The sequence below is a fragment of the Podarcis erhardii genome (assembly GCF_964252035.2).
Source record: "Podarcis erhardii genome assembly, chromosome: 9".
Classification (NCBI taxonomy): Eukaryota; Metazoa; Chordata; class Lepidosauria; order Squamata; family Lacertidae; genus Podarcis; species Podarcis erhardii.
This window is the reverse complement of record NC_138512.1, coordinates 74,595,413-74,615,260: the sequence shown is the minus strand read 5'-3', so window position 1 is coordinate 74,615,260 and position 19,848 is coordinate 74,595,413. Positions and strand designations below refer to the sequence as shown.

The window sequence follows — 19,848 nt, the reverse complement described above, 5'->3', positions numbered from 1 at the left end:
AGCATATGCTGGAAGCTGTACAGTGAAAATGCTAGACACGCCTCTGTAGGGAGGGAGTTCATAGAATCATAGTTGGAAGGGTACCCAGAGGTCATCCAGTCCAACCCCCTGCAACGCAGGAATCTTAGCTAAAGGGAGATGGCCATTCAACCTCTGCTTAAGAACCTCCAAGGAAGGAGAATCCACAACCTCCTAGGAAGGTGAGTTCCACAATCTGGGGGCTGTCACAGAGAAGGCCCTTCCCTTGGCCGCCTTCCCCACACTTGGGGAAACTGCTGAGAGTGCATGCTATGTGGATGATAAAACCTGTGGAGGTGGGTAGGGATGGAGCAGCAAAGCAGGCAAGGCCGGTGCTTCTGCAGCAAGCCATTAATTGTGATTAAGAGTGGTAGACTCGTAATCTGGTGAACTGGGTTCGATTCCCCGCTCCTTCACATGTAGCCACCTTGGGCTAGTCACACTTCTCTGAAGTCTCTCAGCCCCACACACCTCAGAGCATGTTTGTTGTGGGGAAGGAAGGGAAAGGAGATTGTTAGCCGCTTTGAGACTCCTTAAAGGTAAAGGTAAAGGTAAAGGTAAAGGGACCCCTGACCATTAGGTCCAGTCATGGCTGACTCTGGGGTTGCGGCGCTCATCTCGCTTTATTGGCCGAGGGAGCCGACATACAGCTTCCGGGTCATGTGGCCAGCATGACTAAGCCGCTTCTGGCGAACCAGAGCAGCGCACGGAAATGCCGTTTACCTTCCCGCCGGAGCGGTGCCTATTTATCTACTTGCACTTTGACGTGCTTTAGAACTGCTAGGTTGGCAGGAGCTGGGACCGAGCAACGGGAGCTCACCCCGTTGTGGGGATTCGAACCGCCACCCTTCTGATCGGCAAGCTCTAGGCTCTGTGGTTTAACCCACAGCGCCACCCGCGTCCCGTAGGGTAGTGATAAAGCAGGATATCAAATCCAAACTCTTCTTCTTCTGAAGTTGGGACCTCAGTTCCAAACAGCCTGGGTCAGAACGGCCAATGGTCATGGAATGATGCAAACTGTGGTCCAAAGCCATAATAATAGAGAACCACAGGGTTCCTACCCAATTTAAGGTGTGTGTGTGTGGGGGGGGAACTATGGGTGTCCAAAATTCGTGGAATTTGTCACACGCACACACCCGTACATTAATTTGTAAATCTGTCTGTGCTTGGCTACCCAGAGCTGAAAAACACATGCCCTTTCAAACTCATGTATTTGTAGGGAATCCCAAACTTGGCAGAGAAAGAAGGCAGGTAGCTGAGCCACAACACACAACCATCCATCATGCGGCAATGGACCATGGATACTGCTCTCCCGGTGCTGGATCACACCCAGGTTCACATGTACCGTAGCACAGAGGAAAAGATCCATGCACACGAAAGCTTATACCCAGAACAAACTTAGTTGGTCTCCAAGGACCATAAGGGATGCGGGTGGCGCTGTGGGTAAAACCTCAGTCCCTAGGACTTGCTGATCGCATGGTTGGCGGTTCGAATCCCCACGGCGGGGTGAGCTCCCGTTGTTCGGTCCCAGCTCCTGCCCACCTAGCAGTTCGAAAGCACCCTCAAGTGCAAGTAGATAAATAGGTACCGCTGTATAGTGGGAAGGTAAATGGCGTTTCCGTGTGCTGCGCTGGTGCTGGCTCGCCAGTGCAGCTTCGTCACGCTGGCCACGTGACCCGGAAGTGTCTTCGGATGGCGCCGGCTCACGGCCTCTAGAGTGAGATGAGCGCGCAACCCTAGAGTCGGACACGACTGGCCCGTATGGGCAGGGGTACCTTTACCTTTTTAAGGACCAACTGGACAAATATATATATATATATATATATAGGCAGAGAAAGAAAGAAAGAAAGAAAGAAAAGACCTGAAATACATGACAAAACTGTATCCATGCAGGCCCTAGCATTTTACACTGAAAAATGGGCCAATCCTGCGTTGTACAGGACCGGTGGGTGCCATGTACCCTCATGGCCCTGGCGCCAAAACACATGGGTGCCCGACCCCTCTTCGTGGGGGGTGGGGAGTTTTGTGGGTGCCTCCCCCCCAAGGAGCTGGCACCTACGGGTGGCAACCGTAGGACTGGATTACCCTTGGTCTTAAGGAAGGGCCCTTGTGGCCGGCAAACCACCGGCAGAGGCGGGGGAACTCTGCACGCGCTCAGGGACCCCCGTGCGCGCGGAAGCAGAAGAGGAGGAGGAGGAGGAGGAGGAGGGAGGCCGCTTGGCTGCGGCTGCGTCGGCTCCCTTTCTCCGCTTTTGCCGGCGCCACGGAGGCCCTTGGGAGTCAGGCCGGGCCCCGGAGCCGGGCCGGCGGCGGCGGCGGCGGCGGGCCCGCCCGCGAGGAGGAGCCGGGCGGTGGGCGGTCCGTGGTCGTCGGCGGAGGCGGAGGAGGAGGCCGGGCCGCCGAGGAGCAGGCAGGCCGCCGGTCGTCGCCTCGCCGCCGCAGAGCCAGCAGCTGCCGTCGTCGCGGGGTCCGCAGGGCGACGCCGCCAGCACCGCCCGCAGCGAAGCCCAGAGCCCCGCTCGCCCCACCGACCCACCGCCGGCCCGGCCGCCCGCTTCTCCCCCGGCACCGCAAGAGAGAGGTAGAGGCGGACCCCGGGGTGCCCGGCACCCCCCAGCCGGCGCCCCTTCCTCCTTTCCTCCCTCCGCCCCCCCTCCAGGCAGCCCCTTTCTCTGCTCATTAGTGGGGGGCAGAGGGGGAAGGGCCCCCTACTCCCGCGAGGCAGGGGCACCCCCACCCCACTCATTTCTCCGCAGGCTTGAGGCGCCCCCCCCAAAAGAAACCCCGAGGTACTCTTGAGGACCGTTCTGGGGCGTCCCCCAAATCTTGGGGTACCCCGGAGATAACCATTGTGAGGTGCCCACCCCAATCCTGGGGTGATCTTGAGGACAACCACCCCATAGTCTTGGGGTGCTATTGAGGACCGTTATGTGGGGGCTCCCCCAAATATTGGGGTGCCCATTGAGAACCTTTAGGAGGAGAGGGCCCTTCCTGCCCACAGTTTTGGGGAAGGGGCTCGTTATCATTTTATCTAGGGTCACCCCCTAGATCTAGGTGTGCTTTATCCTCAGCTTGGGTGGGTAAAGTCCTGTTTCTATTATTCCAGGGGGACCCCCTCCCCATTTCTAATACGATGGGGGATGTGTGGTGGCCTTATTCTCGCAAGAGGCAATAAAGCTCCCCACAATTTTCAGACGGGGGGGGGGGGGGAGAGTTCTCCAGTTATTTCTTTGGGGGGGGGATGGGCTATGTAGCCCCTCTCCTCAATGTCTCCTCAGTCTCATGTCCCTGTGTGTGTGTTTTACCTATTGTCATATGAGGTAGCAAAGCTCTCTTTCTCCCCCTTCCCCTTTCACTCTGATCACTTCTTAGGATTTTCGCTTTGGGTGGGTGGGAGAAATGGGGATGTTTTTATTTATTTAAAAGGGGAGGGGGGGGTTTGTTGCACATTTCCTCCCCCAGAATCTGCTTGGGAGCCTGGACTGCAGAGGGGTCCTGTTGGAGACTGCAGGTACCTATCCTCCCCTTTCTCTCCCACCCCTCCCCAATTATATTTTTTTTTTTTTGGGGGGGGGGGGAGAATAGCATTCCCCTTATCATTTCAGGTATTGAAGCCCCTGCCCCCAGTATCTTCCAGTCTCCCATTAGGTAAGGTGGTGTGCTTGGGGTGCTGCTGTTATTCTTTAAGGCGATGAGCAAACCCTTTTGTAAATGATTCCTGAGCCTCCCTGAAGCTCAAGGTTATGTGTATACTTTTTTGGGGGGGGTACATGGGGGCAGATGTTTGTTTTGTCCCTTACTGCAGACAAGTGCCACCCCATTTGTTTGAGGGCTCGGGTTGGGGACCAGAAACCTCCCTGCTAGTTACACCCACAGAGGATCGCCTTCCTTTTCTTTTCACCTTAGTTCCTAATGACACATCTCTCTATTTTCCTCCCTCCCACCGCCCCACCTCCTGCCTTTTTTCAGGATCATTTCCTCTTTCTGTGTCTGCATGAGAGCATGTGAGATTCCAATAGCAAGAGCAACAACATACCCAGCCCTTTCCCAGAGAATAAAGACTTCTTTATCCTCCCGTTAATTGCCCTCTGATATTATTTCTCTCTCTTCCCCCTTCCAAATGTCACAAAAGATGAAATATGAGAGCAGTCAGTTTCTAAAAGATAACATGTGTACGCTCATTCACAATCAGATGCCCTGGGTTGCTTCTGCGAGGGATGCATGCGCTCAAAATGATGGACACAAAAGCAGAAAGAGAGGGTTTGTGGGTTTTTTTTTAAATTCACATGCACCAAGCTCCTTCCCTGCCCCCACTAAATTTATATTAAAACCAGAACAAATGTGAGGTTCTGTGCTGCTCTTTAATAGGTAGATGGTATTTGTCAATGCTGCAACGCTCTTAAGGGGTGTGTGTCTCTGTGTTTTCTCCTCTTCTGATTTCTCCTTTACACCCCGGTAATATTAGGTATCCCGTTTGCCTAAAATGTGAAGGAATCATTGAGCATAGTAGGAGAGATTGGCCGAGTGGTAGATTTCCCACCGTTTTGCTTTTCTTTGGGGTGTGTGTGTGTGTGTGTGTGTGTGTGGATTTGAAGGAAGGAAAGAAGGCAGACATCTGCAAACAAAGCCTTGCTTTCCCCCCAATAAGACTGCTAGAGGAGGGTTTCGTCACTGACTTCAGCGGCATATGCCTGGCATGCTTTGTGCTGAGATAATGTGCTAGCCGGGTGTATGTACAGCATTATGTGCTGCTGGAAACGTTCCAGAGAATGCCTCATCTACGAGAGGGTTGTAGTTCAGCCTGCTCAAATTGCTGATGTATATGAAAACAGCAGCGCAGTTAAAGCAGACAAGGGGGGGAAATACGTCTGAGGCATACTCAAGATCTTCCATTAAACGTTTGATAACGAACTTAATCCATCGGTCGCATTTAGTCCAGTGCGGTCAGCCTGGAACCTCGCAAATGGGGCATTGAAGGTGTGTGTCGTTTTCCTTTGTTATCCCTCAACAACCCCGAACATCCAGAGTGATGCTGTCTGCTGTGCCCTTTACCTGTCATTGCTAATAACCATTGGAAGACAAATTCAAGCACGATGGACCTTTTTTTTTTGGGGGGGGAGTCATGTAAGGCTCAGCCTGCATGTATGGGGAGGTATATGGGTTCTGGCAGCTGCATAAGGTTTTTGGTTTTTTTAAGCATGATGTGACAGCGTTGTTTTAGGGTTGCTGTGAAAATAGCAACCACGGAAGTGGGAGGGGGGACACCCCACAGAGCGCACACATTTTTCAGCTCTGCTTTGCTGAGAAAAGGTGTCTCCTTGTGTGGATCAAGCCCAAGCCTTGTTGCATTTGGGGATGCTAAGATTTACATAGCACATTTCAAGTACACCTTTCAAAGCACTTGTACATAAGTAATCTCAGTATCTCAGTCATGCTAATGAAGCTTTATTAATACAGATAAAAATAAGGGGTAAAATGACCCAGATATATGGACTAGGCAGTTGAGACTTTACAGTGAAGGAGCTGGGGTGTTGCACAGTGGCTCTTATTTTATTTTATTTTTTACTGGCTACATCCAACTTTCTCCTGGTATCCTGGTAACACTCTCTTGCAGTGCAAACCTATATACAGTGGTGCCTCGCAAGACGAAATTAATTCGTTCCGCGAGTTTTTTTGTCTTGCGATTTTTTCGTCTTGCGAAGCACAGACTTCGGAAAAGCTTCAAAAATCACCAAAGTCTTCAAAAACCTCAAAAAAGGCTACCACACCGCGTGCTATGAGTTGCTCCTTGAAGTGAATGCACGGTTTTAAGAAAAAGGAAACAAACTTGCAAGACAAAGGAAACAAACTTGCAAGACGTTTTCGTCTTGCGAAGCAAGCCCATAGGGAAATCCGTCTTGCGAAGCAACTCAAAAAACGAAAAACTCTTTCGTTTTGCGAGTTTTTCGTCTTTCGAGGCATTCGTCTTGCGAGGTACCACTGTATGTCTACTGGGAAGCAAGTCCCAGCAAGTGGGTCTAGGTTTGCAGCCCTATTCTCCCAGTAAGAACCTGAATTGCTGTCGATAACAGACAAAGGAGCAGCTGGTTAATTTCACCTTACTTTTGATACCCCTGGATTTCCTAGAGTTGAGTTAATAAACGTGGGTGTGTTTGGAGACCTTGTTGTGGATGATATCGTGATCATACTAACATGTGCAGCCCAAGCGTAGTCACATTGCCTGATAAGTTCCACTGAGTTGAATGGGACTTGCTCTCAAGCAAGCACACACAGGATTGCAGCCTCGGTCTCTTGCTAGCACCTGAACACCGTTGGTATAAGGCAAAAATAACCGTGTGGAACCAGGAAAGGAGCTGTGATGGTGTTGGGGTGCTGTTTGGAGCTGAGAAGCGCTCGTCTTCTCCCTTGTTTCTTCTGTGCTGTAAATCCCACATTCCATCTCGAAGCTGCTTTTCTTTCTTTTTATCTTTTAAAAGCAGCACCCTCTATTAATACATGCTTGCATGTCATGTGTAGTTGACCTCTTAGTACTCTGTGTATGCGCTCATTTGGGGAAGTGATAATGCCTCTCTTTTGGCTTCAGAAGGTTGCAGGTTCAATCCTTCACATCTCTGAAACCCAGATTGTGTGTCTGTGTGGGTGGTACTGACTGGGTAATAGTAATAATAATAATAATAATATGCCACCCGTCTGACTGTGTTGCCCCAGCCACTCTGGGAAGCTCCCAAGAAGGTATTAAGGTATAAGGGAGCTTCCTATTAATCTGCTCTTTTACTTTCTCATCTGCTACTAAGACCAAAGTTTAGGTCAGAAGGCTGTCCTCCTTTTCCCCGTTAATCTCATGTTTGCATAGTGGTGCTTTGCTTGGTGTGAAGCATGTTAAATAATAACGTGTGGGGTTAAGTTAAGGACACAGTCGATCTATAGAATTTGGTAGGTTGTAAAAAAAGCTCGTGCTTCTTTTATATCTTGTTTTTGTATTGACACTGATCATTCTTTGTGCTATGTATTGAGCTTTCAAACAGTGCCCTGGCTGGATCTGTAAATGATATTAAAAAATAATACTGTAATAGTTGGAGGTGGATCAGAACACTTGTTCCATTTTACAGATTGGGCTCAGAGCACAAGGGCTTCTGGCCCAATGACTGCACAGCTAATTTAGAATTACCACATCTGATCTGTTGCAGCTGAAAGAATGCAGTCTTGTTTACAGCTGGTTAGATATTTAAAATATTACAGTATTTAAACATGTGTTGATTGGAGGTACTTGGTTAAACAGCATATTGGTGGATTATCCAAAACACAATGTCTGAATCAAAACAGCTGCACCAATCTGGCTGCAATTTTAAACACACTTGCTAGAGAGTAAGCCTTATTGAACTCTGGGGGAATATATTTCTGCATAAATATGCTTAGGACCATGCTGCCAGTTGATGTTTTAGCTAAAAGTGGGAAATTGCAGGCGCTTGATGACTGTTTATGCTTAGGGATGTCAATATCTTTTGAACCCAGGTTTTAGATCAATTTTCTCACTTGGATATGGTGTTTTGGTGTCTTCTAAAAATGGAAAATGTGGTCTAACAAGCAAAAAATAAATAAAAAGCCTTTGGTTTTCCGAGAGAGTGTAATCTAACTGAGCATCTAAGCTCCTGCTCTCCTGCTCCTCTTGTTATACATTAACATTTCAAGAAAAGGTCAGCACATTTAAGTCAATTGATAGGTCAAATACTGTCAGTCGACCGGTCAGTTGGCCACCTGTTTAATGATCAGGGTCAGATATTGCCAATATTCCGCGAAGGCATGGATGTTCTGCTGTCGAGTTGCCCTCGACATTTCATCATGGTCTTTTATTTTGCCAGCAAGGAGCCTTGTGAGAGCATCATTCCCCCAAGTCAGGCAAACACCGAGCAGCAGTCAAAATCTTAATATGAGAGCAACCCACTTGGATTGGACTGAAGTCCCATCTAGTCCGTCACTCTGTGTTTCCATTGTGTCTAGGCAGAAGCTGCCAGGAAGTCCAACGGCAGAACTCGAAGGCAATAGTCCTTGCCCCCTGTTGCCACCCAGCAAGTGGTATTCATGTTGCCTCAAAATCTGGGAGGCTCCATTTATCTGAATCTGTCCAACCTCCCTTTTAAAGGTCATCTGAGCCGTTATAGCCCTCATTACATTTTGCGGCAACAAATTTGGTAAATTTATTATTGTGCTGTGTTAGGAAATATTCAACTTTGTTCTGAATTTATTGGCGGGCAGTACCATTGTGTGATCTGCGGAACTAGTACTACAAGAGAGGGAGAAAAACTTCTCTCTATTCACTTTCTCCATGCTATGCATAATTTTTGCACCCCCTTAGTCATTTCTTAAAAAAACAAAATACCCTAAACACTTTAGCTTCTGCTACCTGATAATTTTTAGTTGCCCTCTTTCCACACCTTTTCCAACTCTCTGATAATACCAGAACCACACGTTATGTTATAAATGTGACTGCATTTATCAGTTTCACCACATTTTTAGCTTGGTTTCATTGCAACACAGCCATAGTTAACTATTTTGCTTTTGTGATTAGCATGCATGACGACGGAAGTATTTAGTTTTTGTTCTAATAAAACAAATGCTTTAAAAATCCTTGTCTTTAACTGATGCTGGAATACCCAGTACCACATTATTTCTTGATGGGTTAAATGCCCAACCATATTTTGAGAGCATTTAGTGGGATGTATTGTAACTTAAGATCAATTGAGAGAACCTAATGATTGATGTTATCTCATGTATATTTTAGCCTAAGGGGTTTGGCTTTTAAATTTACAATGCTACCCTATTCATGTCCACTTGCATGTAAGTCTTAGCGAGTTCAATGAGACGTACAGGTATGCTTGCATAGGATGGCAGCCTTAATTTATTTCATTTAACTTGGTGAATCTGGTGCCCCCATCAGCCCCAGCAAGCATGGGCAATATTTTTTTTTGGGGGGGGATGCATTTATTGTCCAACATCTGGAGTCTTACAGCTTCCCCTTTCCAAGCTTAAGAAGACAAGAGTCTGTCTCTGACATTAGGGTCTTAGATGCAATCTAATTTTGTAATATTTGCCGTGGCTCCTGGATTCCGTTTCCTTTAGGTACTTTTTAACTTCTAAGCCAGGGTTCTTAGCATTTTGAATCTTTCTTTTCTACATGAACCACTTTTTCTACCCATTTACATTCTCCTCCTCCTCTGAAAGGTGACCTTGTGATAGCTGTTACTGAGAGAGGGAGAGAGAGCGGCTTCTGCATATCTCATTGGTAATTTCTACGTCAGACGTGTGCCGTTACAAATCGAAGCGAATTTGAACGATGAAAAGAATACCTGGTGGTGCCCCACAGCCAAAGTGATTCCTCTTCCATTTACTTCAAGGATTTGCTAGCCTCCTGGAAAAGCTAGTTGTATTAAAACACAGCTTCAAAGGCATTCTGTGCAGGGCAGGCCGTTCATCAAGCGCAGGGGTTGAAGACAGGGCTTTGTGTTTTGAGAAAATACGTCTCCTTGGGGCCCACCTTTCTTCAAAGCCCTTGCTTAAAATCCACTTTTCTACAACCACAGCAAACCTCAACAAACACACACCTTATTATGCTTGCTTCTCCCAACAGCTCTTTTCTGTTCTCTTCTTACTTTATAGTCATACCTCAACAGTGTAAGCTTGTTGGGGCAGGGATCTTGTTTTGGTGATGCTGTAAAGCACTCTCCCGCTATGTAGGGAGCATTTATTTATGTAAGTGGGCAGTCATCACCACTTGCTATTGTAATCCAACCCCATATCATTGCAGCAGTTTTTGCCTAGTGTGACGCAGGGCCTGGAGTTACAGGCTGCTTCATGCAGGTATGCATGAAGGTGAATATCTGAAGCCTCTGAGTGCCTGAGCACCTTCTCCCAGCCCTCTGAGCAGTATTATTGCCTGGTCTGGCAGCAAAGAGAAATTAGGGTGCTGTGGAAGTCATACGAACCAGATTCCGGGTCCTAACAGGTTGGTTTATGCTGCTGTTGAGATTGCTGGAAAGGGTCAGCCTGTGAGTGGCTGTAGCAGCTGTCAGAGCTGCTAGCTACTACAGTCACCCAGAGGCATCCAGGTATGTGGAGTCTTGATCATGGGTTGCTGTGGAGACCATTTCTAGGTTATTCCGTTTCCATAAACTTACAGTTAAAGTGGGTGGATCTGGTAGTTAGGTGTAGTCCTGTCTTTATATGATACTATATTAAAAGGTAAAGGTAAAGGACCCCTGACAGTTAAGTCCAGTCGCAAATCACTCTGGGGTTGCGGCGCTCATCTCGCTTTACTGGCCGAGGGAGCTGACATTTGTCTGCAGACAGTTTTTCCGGGTCATGGGGCCAGCATGACTAAGCCGCTTCTGGCGAAACCAGCGCAGCGCACGGAAGTGCCGTTTACCTTCCTGCCGGATCGGTACCTATTTATCTACTTGTACTTTGACATGCTTTTGAACTGCTAGGTTGGCAGGAGCTGGGGCCAAGCAACAGGAGCTCACCCTGTCGCGGGGATTCGAACCACGACCTTTTGATCGGCAAGCCCTAGGCTCAGTGGTTTAGACCACAGCGCCACCCGTATCCCTATGATATTATATTATAATTTATTAAATCTGAATACCCACCTGGATCTGTAGATCTCAGGGAGGTTCACAACATAAATAAAAACACAATAAAACACAATAAAAACACCACCACCACAAAATCAATAAATTCCCCTCCCACAAACACATTTAAAAGGGCATAGGATGTAAATCAGATCAACCAAAGGCCTGTTTAAAAAGGAAGGTTTTTGCCTGGCGCCTAAAGGTGTATAATGAAGGCGCCAGGCGAACCTCCCTGGGGAGAGCATTCCACAGACAGGGAGCCACTGCAGAGAAGGCCCTTTTCTGATGTTGCCACCCTCCGGACCTCTGGAGGAGGAGGCACACAAAGGAGGGCCTCAGAAGATGATCTCAGGGTCCAAGAAGGTTCATATGGGGAGAGGCAGCCCTTGAGGGATTGCGGTCCTGAGCCGTTTAAGGCTTTATAGGACAAAACCAGCACTTTAAATTGGGCCCGGAAACTAATTGGTAGCCAGTGCAATTGGATCAGAATCGGTGTAAGATGCTCAAACCGTCTTGCTCCGGTGAGCAACCTGGCCACTGAATTCTGTACCAGCTGAAGAAGGGCCTCAAATGATCCTTGCAGGGTCCACATAGGCTCATATGGAGAGAGGTGGTCCTTGATTATGTCAGCAGGCTCCAAGGGGTGCTGTGGGTTTAGTTGCCCCAAAATGACTGTGATCCCCTCTGTCCACAGGATGGGACCTTAGCATCCTCTGCCTTTTGATGTGTAAGCATAAAAGAGCAGGAAATGGCCAAAGAACCACATTACTGTTGCAGGGGCATCAACGGCTATGCGCTATGTTGCAACTCTTGCCCTAGTGTACAATTTTCAAACTGCTGATAAGCTCTCTGTGCATCGAAAGGGGAAGAAGCTTTAGTCAGCAGTCTCCTTGAAATGTTAGATATTCTAAAGGGGATTTTAAAAAAAGTTTAAGCATGTGATTTCCCTCCACACATCCTTATCACTCCCTTGATTAAAAAAAACAAAACAAAAAACACAGTCCCCATTCCCAGGGGGCTAAGGTGGTTGCCCTCTTTCAAATTCCTTTCAAATTTGGATAGTAGTTGAGCCACCCCTCCTTGTATTTTATTCAAATGAGGCCCACCTGATCTAATTAGCTGCCTTATCAGCTGGGGGAAGCTAGCCAGGGATTTAAATTTGGAGCAATCCTAGGGAGGAGGGAGCCCGCTCCATGAGCTCGAGGACGACCCCAGCGGATGACAAGCAGCTGAGTGAGTTTGGCAGCAGGGCCAGGAGGCCAGGGCAATCTACCCTGCACCATTTGACCTAACAAATCCCACGCTCCCAAGTAAACCAAAGTCAATAAACTACAAAAAAAGGTGCTTGGGGGTGGGGCTTGCTCCAAGGAGGCTCGACAGCCGTGTGGCTTATGGCTGATGCCTTGCACAACAGGCCACACACCTTTCACCATTTTCTGCTTGCTTAAAATAGCCGTTCAGGGACGACGAGCATTTCCACGGGTTTACGGCCTCAGAAGGCTGCAGGCAAAACCCCGGAAGTGCTCTGCTGCAGGTTGAAAGCTGCAGTCCCAATTAACGTTCTGCATCAAAGGCCCAAAACATGTCATTTAGGTCTGTTTTTTTAAAACATCCCATAAAAAGAAGAGGAGCTGCTTGGTGACGCTTTGGTCTTTACACACACAAACACACACACACACACACACACACACACACTTGATGTTTGTTATTTTGGGAGTGAAAACATTTTCTTGGAAGAAGCGCCTGTTGAATTACCTAATCTAATTCACGTAGCATGCTGCCAGTGTGCGAGTAATTAGGCTATTCAAGGAGGACGATCCTCATTTCAGCAGATAAAAGTGAAATATCGAGAATTATGGGGCAGTATTCTGGAGCTTAGCACAAGGCAGGGACCTCCTGCCAGGGAAGATGTGGTCTAGGGAGAATTCCAGTGGCCAGATGTGGACTTCGAGGGCCCCATTTAGCTCCCAGGTCTGAGATTCCCCAACCCGTCATATCTAGCAACGGGGTGCTAGCAGAACACTTAAGCGGTCTTCTTGAAGCCTTGAGCCTAGCAAACCACTCCGAAGCGTCTTTATAAGATGCGGCTTTATTTAGGGGGTCACCTTACCAGCAGAAAAGTGCATTGGAAAATGAAACATTGGTGATCGTGGCAATATGTAACAGAACCCAGAGACAGCCTAGAGTCAGCTGGAACAGCTAATCCGTGGCCCAGTGAGAGGAATGTGATAAATGTAATAAACAAAATCTCCCCTTACAAAAATGGAAGTTTCAATAGGACACACAGGAGTTTCTGGATAGGTAATGATGTTGATATTTGGGGGGTGGGTGGGGTGAGAGTGCTGATCTGTGGGGGTTTTGGATGAAAAATGTGCCGGTCTGTACCTGAAAGCCATAAAATGGAAGTGCCTTAGAAAGCATTGGGGCAAACCCAAGTGAGTTCTATGGACAGAGTGTTATGAGATGTTCTAGAAGGCCTGAGTGACTTTCATTTTCTCTTCTTCTGCCTGGTTGGGCAGATCTTAGCCCTTTTAGCAGCTTAAAATGATTCGGGTGGAGATAGATGTTGCCTTTGAAGCTCATGCCACATTGTTGTTGTTTAGTCGTTTAGTCGTGTCCGACTCTTGGTGACCCCATGGACCAGAGCACGCCAGGCCCTCCTGTCTTCCACTGCCTCCCGCAGTTTGGTCAGACTCATGTTTGTAGCTTCGAGAACACTGTCCAACCATCTCGTCCTCTGTTGCCCCCTTCTCCTTGTGCCCTCAATCTTTCCCAACATCAGGGTCTTTTCCAGGGAGTCTTCTCTTCTCATGAGGTGGCCAAAGTACTGGAGCCTCAGCTTCACGATCTGTCCTTCCAGTGAGCACTCCTTAAGAATGGATCCTTAAGAATGGATACCATGCCACATTAAAACTGGTTAATTCCCAAGATGCCAAAAGAGCAAAAAATAATATGTCTGTTATGGGGGACTTTGTCAAAAGCCTTACCAAAATCAAGATAAACTATGTCCATAGCATCCCCCTGATCCACCAAGATTGTAACTCTCTCAAAGCTTATTTAGGATCGTAATTTGTCCAGCTTCAGAAGGAGTTAGGAATGCTGGTTGTATACTAGTTTATGTTCTTTGCCTGCGGCTATGAGGTCAGATAGTTTTTAAACTAGTCATGGTTTGAACTAACTGCCTGACAGCCATAGGCAAATAGGAAATCCAGGCAGGTGAGTTAAGAGGCCTGGAATGCTCTTTTCGGAAGGAAAGTCCCTTTCTTTGCAACCAGCATCAAAATGCAAAGGTCAGGAGGGACAGAGTGGCTCCCCTCCTTTTAAATAGCCCATTAGGAGGCTAAGAGAAGCCAACTGGGGAACATGGAAATACAGGTGAATAGTAGGCTGTAAATTTGGTTGTCACTATTGGCAAGTAAACATTTGTTTGCTGAATGCTTTCAAAAAAAATCAGTGGTGCATTCTAAGGCTTGTAAAGATCTGATTGCACTAGAATCTAGAAATCGTTGCTTTTTGTAGTTCTTCATAACTCCTTTCTAAGAACATTGAGCGTGAACAAAAGGAGAAGTTGAGAAGCTTTTTGGTTACTCTTAAGAGGGGAAAATAAAAGGCAGAGGAACAAAACAGAGCCCTGTTTGGCGTACAACAGTTGGTATTAAAATGCAAGTTCAAAAATGCCAAAAGGAAATAACCTAATTAACACATGGGATGTATTGCCAAGTAATGTGGTTGCAAGCCAAGAATTTAGCAGGGTTTTGATCAGATATGATTGCATAATCAGATAACATCCACTCCGGTGTATTTACAATGAGGAGCTGTTTCTGAGGGCATAAGAAGCGGCTGCGTCGGAAGACAAGCCAGGTTGTCTTCAAAGCAAGAGAGCATTTTTCCGGCGAAGGGAAAACAGCAACTGCTTGGCTTTCGGCAGCGCAGCGAAGTTTGCCAAAACGTTTCCCATTAGAAGTGCAATGTGCAGGGTGATGCTGTTTCTCTCGCTTCTCTTCAGAACATCTTTGTAAGGTAAGGTAGGGCTATGCCTGTTAAGTAGATGGGTACCTGTGGGCTGCTTCTTGGTCCGACTTCCCCTATGCATGCTTTTATTTAGGGTGTACATCGAGAAGGTGACTTGGAAGGAGAGTCAGAGTGGAACCTCTGAGCTACATATCCCTGCAGAACTTGGGATGTGGGGGAAAGTTGCAGGTTGGGGCATGGCAGCCCTGCCCTGCTGCATATTACAACTTTGGAATTTCTTGTAGCGTTGCAATTAATGGATGGGCCCTTGTCACTTTCTGCTATACGTTCTCTTCGAAGCGCCTTCGTTTTCTCACGCTCAGCTATACTTGTAGAAAAAGCCCGAGACTTTGGAAACAATGGGTTATACCCAGGTTTAGTCATATGAGTTGGCCTGTTGAAATCCGTGGGACTGAGCATAGTCATCCCTGACTTAAATCCCCTTGATCTCAGTGGGTCTGCTGTAAGCATGGTTAAATCTGGTTCCAAGCTGATTGCTGCAGCCTGGAGGAGTTTGTGGAAAGCTTCAAATGCATGTGTAAGTGCTTTTTTAGGGTTTTCTCTGCAGTGATTCACACACACACAAAGCCACAGCACTTTGTATTTTAGAGACCTACTCAGAAACGTTAAGAGAACCTGGCTTGGTTCAGGGATTGTGCCCAGTGAGTTTGGGAGCTTAAGAGTTGCGTTGTAATAACACGTCTAAGGGTTACCTGTGATTGTAGGAAATTTTGGTATGTGTGCATACTTTTTTTTTTTTTGGTAAGTTGCTCTGAGCAAAAAAGTAATGAATAATAATAATAATAATAATAATATTGCCAAGGCACTGTTACACACGCTATTCTTCCCCAGAGAGTGTGACATTTTAGGGGCACAGTGCTTAAGCTAGTTTAGTTTTTTCCGGGGGGAGAGATAACGGAATCGTAGAATTGCAGATTTGGGTCCGAGGACCATCTAGTCCAAACCCCTGCAATGCAGGAATCTTTTGCCCAAGGTGAGGCTCAAATCCATGACCCTGAGATTATGCTCTGCTGACTGAGCTATCCCGACTGGAGCTCTAAGGTGCTTCTGTAATAGTTGCATTTTTAACAACAAAAATACAAGCTGAGCATAGGTGGACGAGGTAGTTTAAGCACTCCCTACAGCAGATTCACTGCTGCGCTTCGGAATCCCTCCTGAGGCACTCCCTGCAAAAGTCCTTTCCAGAACTCAAAGCTATCTTTTCCCCACCCCTCTCTACTTGCCTCAAGTCTCTAAACTGCAGTTTCTTTGTACATATCTACTAGGTTCTATTGTCTCCAGCTTGGAGTTGGGGAAAGGTGAGCCTTTTTCTTCGTTTAGAATATTCTGCAAAGGTCTTTGTATTAAGAAACGGAGACCTCTTGTCCTGGCCCTTAACATTCATCTGTTAATGCTGTGATGAAGCATTGCTCCAAGGCAAAATCCACAATGACCACTGTTACGTCATGGTAATCGGATGTCATAACGTTTACCTTTTGATCTAGGCTTTTATTACATGAGAATTGGTTCGGGGCAGTGCTAGATGCTGTATAACTGCACCTGTCCTGCTTCTGTTGTACCCAAGAGGGAGGAAACTGAATCAGTTGCTTGCCGATCCCTGCATTAATGTTTGTGCTACCCATAGTTCCTGTTGCAGCCCATCTCATCCACACTACATGAGCATGAGTTCCCTTGGAAGAGGAGTTGATAGTTAAACTGCTCTGGGAATTGGAGCTCCCTGAGCAGAACAGGGGTCTCCTAATAACCCTCAACAGATTCCAGTTCCCAAGATTCTTTGGGGGAACCTATGACTGTTTAATGTGTTATGATGCTGCTTTAAATGTATAGTGCATGTGGGGCCTGATTGCTGGTCCATCTGGCCCAGTATTGTCTACCTAGCCTTCCCCAACCTGGTGCGTTGGACCACAACTGCCAATACAGTGGTACCTCGCAAGATGAATGCCTCGAAAGACGAAAAACTCGCAAAACGAAAGAGTTTTTCGTTTTTTGAGTTGCTTCGCAAGACGGATTTCCCTATGGGCTTGCTTCGCAAGACGAAAATGTCTTGCAAGTTTGTTTCCTTTGTCTTGCAAGTTTGTTTCCTTTTTCTTAAAACCGTGCATTCACTTCGAAGAGCAACTCATAGCACGCGGTGTGGTAGCCTTTTTTGAGGTTTTTGAAGACTTTGGTGATTTTTGAAGCTTTTCCAAAGTCTGTGCTTCGCAAGATGAAAAAATCGCAAGACGAAAAACCTCGCGGAACGAATTAATTTCGTCTTGCGAGGCACCACTGTAGTCCCAGCCAGCAGTGTTGCTCGCTGAGGCTTGCTGGGAGTTGTAGTGCAGAAAATCTGGAGGGGAACGGGTCTGCCAAGTTTGCTGAGCTGTGTCTGGAGTGGCTTTCCAGGGTCTCCAGAGGTCTGCTACTGTGGTCCTCTTGAACTGGAGAGGCCAGGGATTGAAACTGGGACCTTCTGCACATACGCCGCATGTGCTCCACCACTGATCTGCTGCCCACCCACATCCAAACCACAATGCAGTGCTGCTCTTAACTCTTTCACAATCCCTGCTGCTCAATTTGGCCACCTGCAAAACATCCCAGCGGCACAGCTGAGTATTTGAGTCCACATGAGGCTTACTCTTCTCCCCTCCTGCAAATCCCCTCCCTTCATAGCACAGAAAGCATCTGGATCTCAGTTCAAAGGTGGCTTTGAAGATTGGATTGGTGTAATGGTTTAATTTCGTTTGAGGCTGCATTTGTTTCCTCTTGATCTTTCAAGGTCTGCCACGCAGCAGCTGAGAAGCCTGTTCATCTGCATGGTGTTTGGTGGCGTCTGTCTTTAAATTTGCCTTGGAACAGGTGATATAAAATTCCTGGATCTTTTCCTCTGTGCTACATGTGAACCTGGGTGTGATCCAGTGCTCGAAGAGCAGTATCCACAGTCCATTGCCAAATGATGGACGGCTGTGTGTTGTGGCTCGGCAGCAGAGAGCTCTACTCGTATATTTCTGCACATCAGCTCTTTAAAAAAGGAAAAATCAGGGTAAGAGTTCTCTAGCACATGAGCAGGGATGCAAACAGCTTGAAAAATAAAATTAAAAGGGAAGGAAAAAGTCACATGAAACAGTCAGGCATTTGCCTGTGCCGGCTGGAGCAATGCACTGGGAGAGATCTCTGCTTCTAAAATAATCGATTGCTAATCGTAAGCTCCCAAGGAAGAACTTATCTTTACTTAACTTCTGGGATTTTCTGCTGCAAGGTGTCAGGATCAGCCACCAGCTTAGATGGCTTTGGGAAAAAGGTTGGGATAAATCATGGAGGATAAGTCGATTAACAGTTGTCACTCATGTAAGTTCAGTGCTCAAGAAGCGGTATACTGCTAAGTCAGTGGTTCTCAAACTTTTTTCTCTGGGCTGCACTTTCAGAATAAAAAAATTGCCTGTGCCACACTGATTTCTTAATTGATAAGAAATACACTGGTAAACACAACTAGGACTGTCCTCAGTATCATTTGATGCTCTTGCTCTCATTTTGAAAAAAATACCTTTCCCTAGTCTGCAATTATATTTTTTATACTGTGCTATACTATACTGAAATGTTTAAATGTTCTCTAGATTGCCCTTGAATCTCCCCCCACCCCCACACTTGCCATCCTCTCTTGCCACACCAGTGTGGGGCCGCCACACCTGTTGAGAACCACTGCCCAAAGTGCTACATAGAATCACAGAATGCGGGAATCTCAACTAGATCATCAATGATAGATGGCCGCCCAACCTTTGCTTAAAAACCTCCAAGTCCACAACCTTCTGAGGGAGTCTGTTCCACTGTTGAGCAGCTCTTACTGTCAGAAAGTTCTTCCTGATGCTGAGGCGGAATCTCCTTTCTTGTCACTTGAAGCCATTGGTTCGGGTTCTGCCCTCCAGAGCAGGAGAAAACAAGCTTTGTTCCCTCTTCTATATGGCCACCCTTGAGATATTTGAAGATGGCTCTCATATCTCCTCTCAGTCTCATCTTTTCCAGGCTAATCATACCCAACTCCTTCAACCATTCCTCATAAGGCTTGGTTTCCAGCCCCTTGACCATCTTGGTTGCCCTCCTCTGCACACGTTCCAGCTTGTCAACTTCCTTCTTAAATTGTTGACAATGTTGGAAGCCAGTAACAGGGCAGAAATTCTAGGTGGCATCTGCCCAGCTTCGGTTGCAAATACAAATTTGGATTTGATGGAACTTTGCTGCAACCCAGCAGGACTCTTGTAATGTTCTTAACACTCTTGGAATACGTGCCTGGGAGACTTTGGGCTCTGCATGCTCTCCTGAATAGCGATGGATGCGATGACTGGCCTGGGAAAAGGAATGGCACATTCCCGGTAAATATTGTGATTAGAGCGCTGGGAAAACGTGATCTCCAGCAGTTCTGAAGAAAGTGTTCCGTGCGACAGCTGTGTGTGTATTGGCACCTGCCGTTTCCTCTCGCTGGTTTCCAGACCCTGAGCATCTTGTGAACTCCACCCGCCTCGCTTCTTCCTCACACCCAGCTGATTTCACATTTGTCCCTGCCTTTTATTTTCAGCTGAGTCACAATGTTGAGCAGCAACTGTTCATTTTAAAATTTAAATGACTGCGCAAACAAGCAGCACAATTCAGCATTGCTGAGCTAAGCAGTTTTGGATGCTGCCGGTTTTTTTGGTTTTGGTTTTTTTTTAAAAAGGCTTCACTTGAGAATTGCTGCCAGCCCGCCCCAAAACCAGCCTGTGGAAAAGGCCGGTCTTTGACTCCCTCTCCTTTCTCCCTGGGGTGACGCTGGCAAAGGAAAGAGTGCCCTGTCACAGCCCTGCGGTCCCTTTGCGGGTAACCTTTCATTTTCCCAGAGAAGGTTGTGAAGGACGACGAAAAGTCCTTTTATAGACTGGCAGACTTTGCTTCCTCCCGAGTCTTTAAAAAAAGAGAGAGCAGAATGTCCAACTGGAAAGACTTCGTTCATGTGCAAATTTCCCTTCCCTTTTAAGAAACAATAAGGAAGTTGACCCCGGGGAAAGTTGCCCATTCTCTTTTAGGTCAGCGATTCTACGGTTTGCTGCTCAAAACAAGGCAGGTCAGAATGGTTGGCCAGTAAGACGCCAAAGAAGTGGCCACCACATTCATTGAGAGCCAATTTGCTCCAGTGTTCCTTCCTTTGAAACATGACTTCTTCTAATAA

At 47.0% G+C, this 19,848-nt stretch overlaps 1 protein-coding gene across 3 annotated transcripts in view; it reads left to right on the top strand.

The window, feature by feature from the left end:
- Positions 1-2,439: 2,439 nt before the first annotated feature.
- SMOX (spermine oxidase) overlaps positions 2,440-19,848 on the top strand; it is a 44,795-nt gene continuing 27,386 nt past the window's right edge. For 2 of the 3 annotated variants that reach the window (XM_081876960.1, XM_081876958.1), the window contains exon 1: positions 2,440-2,599. The gene's annotated coding sequence lies outside the window, so the exon portion shown is untranslated. Of the gene's footprint in view, positions 2,600-14,502; positions 14,661-19,848 lie in introns of those variants that run through there. The other variant, XM_081876959.1, reaches the window with a different exon arrangement.